Below are 8,051 nucleotides of genomic sequence, written 5' to 3'. Positions count from 1 at the left end.
AGGACGGCCACCATTTCTTGAGTGCCTACACTATGTTGTGGACTTAGTATACTTAGTCCTCTCAGCGATACTAGTGAGGAAGCTGGGGCCCCGGGAAATTAAGTCATTTGCTCAAGGCTCCACAGCCTTGGGGGGTTGAGGTTGGGGAAGAGGTCTGGGGTCTGGAGTGAAGTGATCTCTTGACCCTCAGCAACCTCATCTTCCAGGCTGTCCTTCCGGAGGACTCCCGCCCTGCTGGACTCTCCCTTCTGGAAGGTTCTGTGGCACTGGGAAGTATAGAGTCATTTATAATGTAGCATGTTGCCAGTGGAACTTAGGCAATTGGAGTTCTGTCTCCACACTCTTGTTCCTCCAAGCACCTTCTGGGCCGCTGTTGAGCGCTTTCTTTAAACTGGCTGCTGTCTGTCCTCAGCCGTGTTTGAGCAATGCTGCCCCGGACATGGCAGGTTTGACGTGCTGGTTCCCAACATTTAGACACACATCACAGTAGATGTGCCTAAACCACGGCAGGGCCCCGTGGAGAGGCCTGGCCGGGTGCCCAGCACTGGCCGGGACTCCACGGCGTGTGGTCAGTGCATTCTGTCCTGCGGCCCCTCCCATAGCTGCTGAGACAGTCCCTCCTCTCCGACAGCCAGACTATGACCCTGCTTCTCCCCATAGAAAGCTCCCTGGGATGGAGTCTCAGGTTCCGGCCACGAATCACCACCGGCAAGGTCACTTGACTTGAGCCTCAGTTTGCTAACTGTCCTCACACCATACCCACATCTAGTGGGAGCGTGGCACAGAGGAGCTGTCCTATAAAGGCGCTAAAGTTGCTCCAGGCTCGCACGGGGAAGGGGGCGGCTGGGCAGGCCCTCTGTGCTTCCCTGTTTGTAACAGAGGCCTCCGCTCAGGCACACTGTGAGATGGCAGATGTGGAAAGTTCCGGAGAATAAGATGCTCTTTGATGCAAACAGGCACTTCCTGGTTTGCTCCAAACGGGCAGCAGCGGCGGCTCAAGGTCCCAGTGCACCGTCGAGCCCAGCCCAGCGCAGGTGCGTCTTGCACTTGCCTTTGAAGCTTACAATGTCGGCTCCCCAACACACACAGACACGCATCCCCCTCCACACATACACATGCACTCACCACATGTGCACACCACACATATACACACACACAGTACACTCATGTACCACACACACCATGCACATGCACACTACATACACATATGCATACGTATCACACCACACACACACACACCACGCCCCTGCCACCGCCATCTCACACCGGGCAATTGGCAGGCAGAAAGGGACAAAGGAGGGAGCGGTTCTTGCATACACACACGCACACGCACACACACATGCACACCACACACGTGCACACACACACCACATCCACACACTACACACATGCATACCATACACCACACACACACACACACACACACACACACACACACACACACACAATCACTCCAGCCCACAAAAGGAGCATTTCCAATCACCCCCACCCCAGGAACCCAACCAGCAGACCTCCCTGGCAGGAGGCTAACCTAATTACTGGCCTGGTCTGCCTGTAGCCTGGCTGGGAGAATATTAACACCAGCAGGAGCCCGGGAGGGAGAGAGCAGGGAGGAGAGAGTTATTTTAGGCAAGAGGTGGGGTTTGCAGTGGAGGGGGGCCCTGGCCTAGGGAGGAGGGGTCTCAGAGGGAGGGAGGGCTCAGGTCAGGAGGAGGAGGAGGCAGCCTGGCTCTGGCCTCCGAAGAGGGACCAGGCCAACCTGGGGCTCCCAGGGACGTGGGAGGGGCTGAGTGAAGGCAGGAGGAACTTGCCAACACTAGCTAGCAGAGCGGTCCCCTGGGTGGGGGAGGGGCTGGGGAGAAGGCTCTGTGTGATCTGACAGCCCCTCCCCCACACCCACAGAGAGACAGGGTGGGAGCAGGGCGGGGCCTCTCTGTCAGGCCTTTGAGAGTAGCTGGGCAGTGGCAGGCAGGGACTGTGATGTGACTTCTTGCCCTGAGCAGGGATCTGTCCCCTGTGGAGTGCCCCCAAGATTCTGCCTCCTGGGGGGTCACAGTGGAACCCCACCCCCAACAAGCATGTAAGACATCAGAGCACTGGTGAGCCAAGGAACCCAAGAAATCCAAGGGTCAACCAACCCATGTGCAGGGAGGGTTGCCCAGCTCCAAGATGTCTGAGGCACGGCCCTGTATAAGCCGCAGGCTCTTCGCTGAAGAGGTTCAAATCCCAGCTCCTTTTACCTGCTGTGTGACCTTGGACAAGGTACTCAACCTCTCTGAGCACCAGTTCTCTTGGCTGTGGAATGGAGATGCAAACTGTACCCACTTGAGAGGATTGTGGTGAGGGTTAAGAGGAATATGCCTGCAAACCCCTAGGAGGCGCACCAGCTTCCTGTGGCTGCTGCAGCAATTACTACAAACTCAGTGGCTTGTTATCTGCCAATTATCTAACAATTCTGGAGGTCAGACGTTCTAGAACCAGGGTCAACGGGGCTGCTGTTCTTCTGGAGGCTTTAGGGGAGGGTCCGTCTCCCTTGCCTGCCTTCCTCGAGGCTGCCCGAATTCCTCAGCTGGGGACCCCTCCTCCTTCTTTGTAGAGGCTCAGAGCAGCATCTTGGGGAGTCGGGAGGGCTTAACAGATGTGAGAGAGGGCAAAACGTGCTCACGGCCTGGACAGCGGTGGGAGATGGTTGCGTCAATAGGGGTTTCCAGAGGCTGCCAGGAAAAGTTGTCCCTGTTTTAGGCAGAACGTGACATCAGAATCAGGTACCAGGGACATTACAACTCCCTGGTGCACGGCCCTTTACAGTTTGGAAAGGGCTTTTCGCGATCTCATAGAAGAGAAGAAATCATGCTTGCTGAGGCTCAGCATGACCTTCCCCCAAGGTCACTCGGGTATAAATGGCAGAACCAGGGCTGCATCCAGGGCTGTTGGACTCTAAGTCTGGGGGATCTTCCCACCACACACCAGGTGCCTCTGTGCCCCCCACAGCTGAGAAGTGTGGTCAGGACGCCGGGAGTGGGCATGGTGCCCCGAGAAGAGCAAAGGCCACTGGGTTTGGGGAGCAGCCTGGGCCCCCGTCCTGCACTGTCACTTAAGCTGTGTGAGCTTGGGCAGGTCACCCTTGTCCGTGAAAGGGGCAGCACTGGGTGGCTGCCGCATTACATGACAAGACCCACGTGGTGCTAGAGTCTGGGGTTAGCTCAATAATGTTCTCTGGAAAGACAGATTTGAGTTTTTTAAAAATGTGTATTCATTTTGAGAGAGACAGAGAGAGGGGTAGAGAGTGAGCAAGGTAGGCGCAGAGAGAGAGAGAGGGAGAGAGAGAATCCCAAGCAGGCTCCACACTGTCAGCACAGAGCCTGTTGCGGGGCTCGATCCCACAAACCGTGAGATCATGACCTAAGCTGAAACCAAGAGTCGGATGCATAACCGACGTGGCCACCCAGGCTCAGTTTGATTTGATTTTTAATTTCATAAGTGATACTCATTGTGCATTTTGACCTCTGTTGGGAAGGATTTCGTTCTCACTGTGCAATATTTAACTGTACAAAGTATGTTGGTTGTGCTGGGTCCGCTATAACAAACTACTGCACAGGAGTGGCTTCCACAACAGAAATTTATGGTCTCACAGTCCTGGAGGCCAGATCAAGGCGTCTGCGGTATTGATTTGTTCTGGGGCCATGAGGGTGGCTCTGTCCCATGTCTCTCCCCAGGCTTCGGGTGTTTTTTAGGCAATATTTGGCATTCCTTGCCTTGCAGACAGACACATCGCCCATCTCTGCCTTTGTGTTCACACGTTCTCCCTGTGCGCATGTCTGTGTGCAAATTTACCCTTTTTATTAAAGTTTATTTATTTTCAGAGAGAGAGACAGAGAGAGAGAGAGACAGACAGACAGACAGACAGACAGGAGAATGAGCAGGGGAGGGGCAGGGGAGGGAGAGAACCTCAGGCAGGCTCCATGCACCTGACTCGGGGCTCAAACTCATGACCTGAGCCGAAATCAAGAGTTGGACACTTAACCAACTGAGCCACCCCACGTGGCCCCGATTTCCCCTTTTTATAAGGACACCAGCCGTTTTTTGGATTAGAGACCCACCCTACCCCCGTGCGACCTTAACTAATTACATCTGCAACCATCCTATTTCCAGAGGTCACATTCTGAGGTACCAGGGGTTAAGACTTCAACATCTGAATTTTTAGGGACACAATTCAACCCTTATATAAGACAAAGTATATAGAAGGAAAAGCTGAGGGCACGCTATGTACAGCATGCACTCCAGAAGCAACTTCCTCATTCCTCAAGTTAATACCCGGCTAACTTCAAGACCTTTTTCTATGCACTTAATATTTATTTTTTTTTTTCAACGTTTACTTATTTTTGGGACAGAGAGACAGAGCATGAACGGGGGAGGGGCAGAGAGAGAGGGAGACACAGAATCAGAAACAGGCTCCAGGCTCTGAGCCATCAGCCCAGAGCCTGACGCGGGGCTCGAACTCACGGACCGCGAGATCGTGACCTGGCTGAAGTCGGACGCTTAACCAACTGCGCCACCCAGACGCCCCAGTGCACTTAATATTTAAACACAAATGGGTTTGGGGGGGGGTGGGTTGCAGGGCTTTAAGACTTTTCGTGGCTTTTCTACTTTACATGGAATCATGTAATGCACTTTTGTTTCCATTTAATAGGTTGTAGGGAGGCTTTTGTGTTAGATCAGTGCTTCATTTACTAGCTTTGGGCCCAGGGAGGGCGGTCGGGGAGGTGAACTGCTGGAAAGCCCAGTGCCTGGACGCCCACGCCCACCCCACCCCCAGCTGAAGCAAGGCCTGGGGTGGTGGTGGTGGGGGGGGGTGCCCTGTGCTGGGGTGGGGAGCTTACTCTCCAGCCTTATTCTCTGGTTCCTCTTCAGAAGGGACCCCCTCCAGGGTAGTATTAAAATATTTAACCACCGGGGCAGGGCACCTGGGTGGCTCAGTGGGCTGAGCCTCCAACTCTTGATTTCATCTCAGGTTATGATCTCACGATTTGTGGGATTGAGGCCCGAACTGGGATCTGTGCTGGCAGCTCAGAGCCTGCTTGGGAATCTCTCTCTCCCTCTCTCTGCCCCTTCCCCCACTTCAAAAGAAATAAACATTAAAAAAAAATTTAATGACCAAAAGCACTTTGGCAATGGCTAATCCATTGGATGATGCCATGCCACCAGAAGTTACCCCTTCACCGTGGGGAGGTCCAGGGGGTCCCAGGGGGAGGGGCTAGCAGACTGGGGCAGGAGCTGCTCATCAGTGGGTTCCAGGATCTATTTCACAACCAGAGCAGCTGTACTGGTGCAAACCAACCAAAGATCATCAACCCACCTGGCCCTGCTTGGGGCATCCGGTTCTGGGTGACCCTGTTGGATTTTATGAGGGACCTTAAATAATGTGTTTTATTTTTATTTATTTTTGAGAGAGAAAGCACAGTGCAGGAGGGACGGGGGGCGGGGACAGAGGGTCTGAAGTAGGCTCTGCACTGACAATAGCCAGCCCTGATGATGGGGGGGGGGGGGGCTCAAACTCACGAACTGTGAGATCATGACCTCAGCCAAAATCAGCTGATGGAGCCACCCAGGCACCCTTATGAGGGACTTTCGTTAAGCATCCAGAAGAAAAGGAAGGGGATGCAAGAACATTTCTGGTTGGCTAGCTCCAGCTGCTTTTAGGAGTTTGCGCCGCCTCCCCCTCCCCCCTCCCCCACGCAGTGAGCGCACAGGCCGGGAAGGCAGGTTGGGGGAGGGTGTGGCTGGCCTCTGAAAGTGGGTTAACTGGGGAGCCCCCTCTGAGACCCTGCGGGATTAGAAACTGGGTAAGTGGCCCCGGGGTACCTGTAGGGGCTGCAGGCCTCAGGCCCCGGGGCTTTCTCTCCTGGCCATCCAGCAGCTTCTGTCCACCCTGGGTCTGGGTTAACTAATCCCCACTTCCTCGGGGTGCCAGAAGCAGTGGTCTGCCCCTTGCCGTCCACACGGGGCACTTGCAGACAGGAGGAGCCCAAGGTCACCCGGTTAACTGAAGTGGGAAGTTACCCTCCCTCCCCTCTACCAGCTCAGGGGCAAGGCGTTGAGTCTCCAGGGAGGCTCTCGGGGGAAGGGGGTGTTTCTTCCCAGACCCCTCCCCTCCGGCCACCCTCTCCCTGCCTATTGTGTCTCCAGGCCGGTTTCCACCGACTTCTCTGGGCTGGTTCCCAACTCCTCCACCCTGGAAGAGGTGGCTGCCCCTCCCGGTCTGGGTGAGCAGAGACCAGACAGGGCAGAGAGCCGGATTTGGCTCTGGAATGCTAATCCTCGCTCCACCACCTGACCTGCTGGTCCCCGGGAGCCGCTTTGCAGCACCAGCCTCCGGCGCCCTCTCCAGGTAACCGGGGAGAACTGCAGGGGAGGTTGGGCTGCGCGCCAGGTCCCTCCCGAGCGAGGTCAGGGTCCTTGCGGGGGTTAAGATGTTCGCCCCCTCCCCCCACTGCCCTAGCGGCGCGGACGAACCCCTCTGCTCTCATCATTAGCCAACTTGGCCGTGTGTACCCGGGACTTCCACGCATCCACGCAGCTCCTCCGCGGGACCAGCTCTTGGGCCATGCAATTACCCTCGGCACGGATGCCCCGCGGCTTCCACGCCAGGTTCCCCTCTGCTTTCTAAAGGCTGCTTCTTGGCTTCCTCCTGCAAAGGGCTCAGCCAGCTCATTATGGTCATTAACACCAAACCCTCAAACCCTCAATCCCTGGGTTTTTGTTCCTCGCCCAGGGGGACCGGAATCGTGTGTCAGGAGGCAGCGGGTCTGTGTGGACCCGGAGGCACATAATTGGAGCTTGAAAGTGGGGGTGCGGCTCGCCTCACCCTCACCGATAACTGGCTGATGGACTTCTGCGTGGTGGGGACGGGGCTGGGAGATGCTGGTGCGTCTCCATGTCCTTGTCATCCCTTCCCTCCCACTCACTGCCACCCTATTTTGGGCCTTCAGCCTTTCTGCTGCTGCATCTTCCCTACTTAAAGGGCAGCCTCCAGGCCTGTAGCAAGGCTGTCACCTGCACCCCCCCCCCCCAGTGGGGTGTTAAAAGCCCCATCCTAGGATCGAGTGGGCGCCTCTGGCATCCTCCTCCCGGTCCCCATTTCCAGAGTGGAGCCCAGGCTCTTCAACCTGGCATTTAAGACCATCCCCAGAATAGTGCCAGCTCCCTCCGCCTGTGCCCTAGGCTGCCAGCCATACACTTGGCCCTTCCTCAAGCACATCTTGAGCCCATTCTCTCAAGTCCAGCCACCCCTGCTGTTGCCAGACAAGCCCATCCTGCTCCCCTGACCGTGGGAATCCTACCCAGCTCACAGCCTCCTCCCCCTCCCGAATACCTCGGTGGGGCCTCTCCCTGGATCCTTGCCTCTGCCAAAATATCCAGAAATAACCTTGTCCTGAGTCCTGCCCTACTTTATCTGTACTTTTCTCTCTGGTTCTCAACGTACCTGACTTGAGCCCCAAAGGGCAGGAGGCCTACCTATGTAGAAAGAGCTCTGAGGTAGCCAGTGTCCAAAGGGATGGGTGGGCCAACGCCACTTCCCCAGCACAGTCTGGAAGAATCTGGAGCATTCTCCATTCTTGTCCCCCACTCCCCCTTCTCAGACTGCTAGATCAGAACTTTTGAGAGGTGGGAGTCAGGAAGCTGCATCTTTTTTTTTTAAGTTTATTTATTTATTTTGAGAGAGCGTGTGTGAGCAGGGGAGGGGCAGAGAGAGAGAGGGAGAAAATCCCAAGCAGGATCCACCCTGTCAGTGCAGAGCCCGACTTGGGGCTCAAACTCATGAACTGAGATCATGACCTGAGCAGAAGCCAAGAGTCGGAGGCGCAAATGACTGAGCCACCCAGGCGCCCCAGGAAGCTGCATCTTTGGCAAACGGGCTTGGGAGGCCTTTGTGTGGTGACTGCTGGTACGTGGAGAAGGGCTCCGACCATCCTAAACAAGACAACCTGCTTTGAGTCACCAGCACTCGGTCCTGCCTGTCAGGGTTGTCCCAAGGATCCCATGACATAGCA

This window comes from Acinonyx jubatus, chromosome E3 (genome assembly GCF_027475565.1).
Source record: "Acinonyx jubatus isolate Ajub_Pintada_27869175 chromosome E3, VMU_Ajub_asm_v1.0, whole genome shotgun sequence".
NCBI lineage: Eukaryota > Metazoa > Chordata > Mammalia > Carnivora > Felidae > Acinonyx > Acinonyx jubatus.
Note: the sequence above shows the minus strand (reverse complement) of the source record.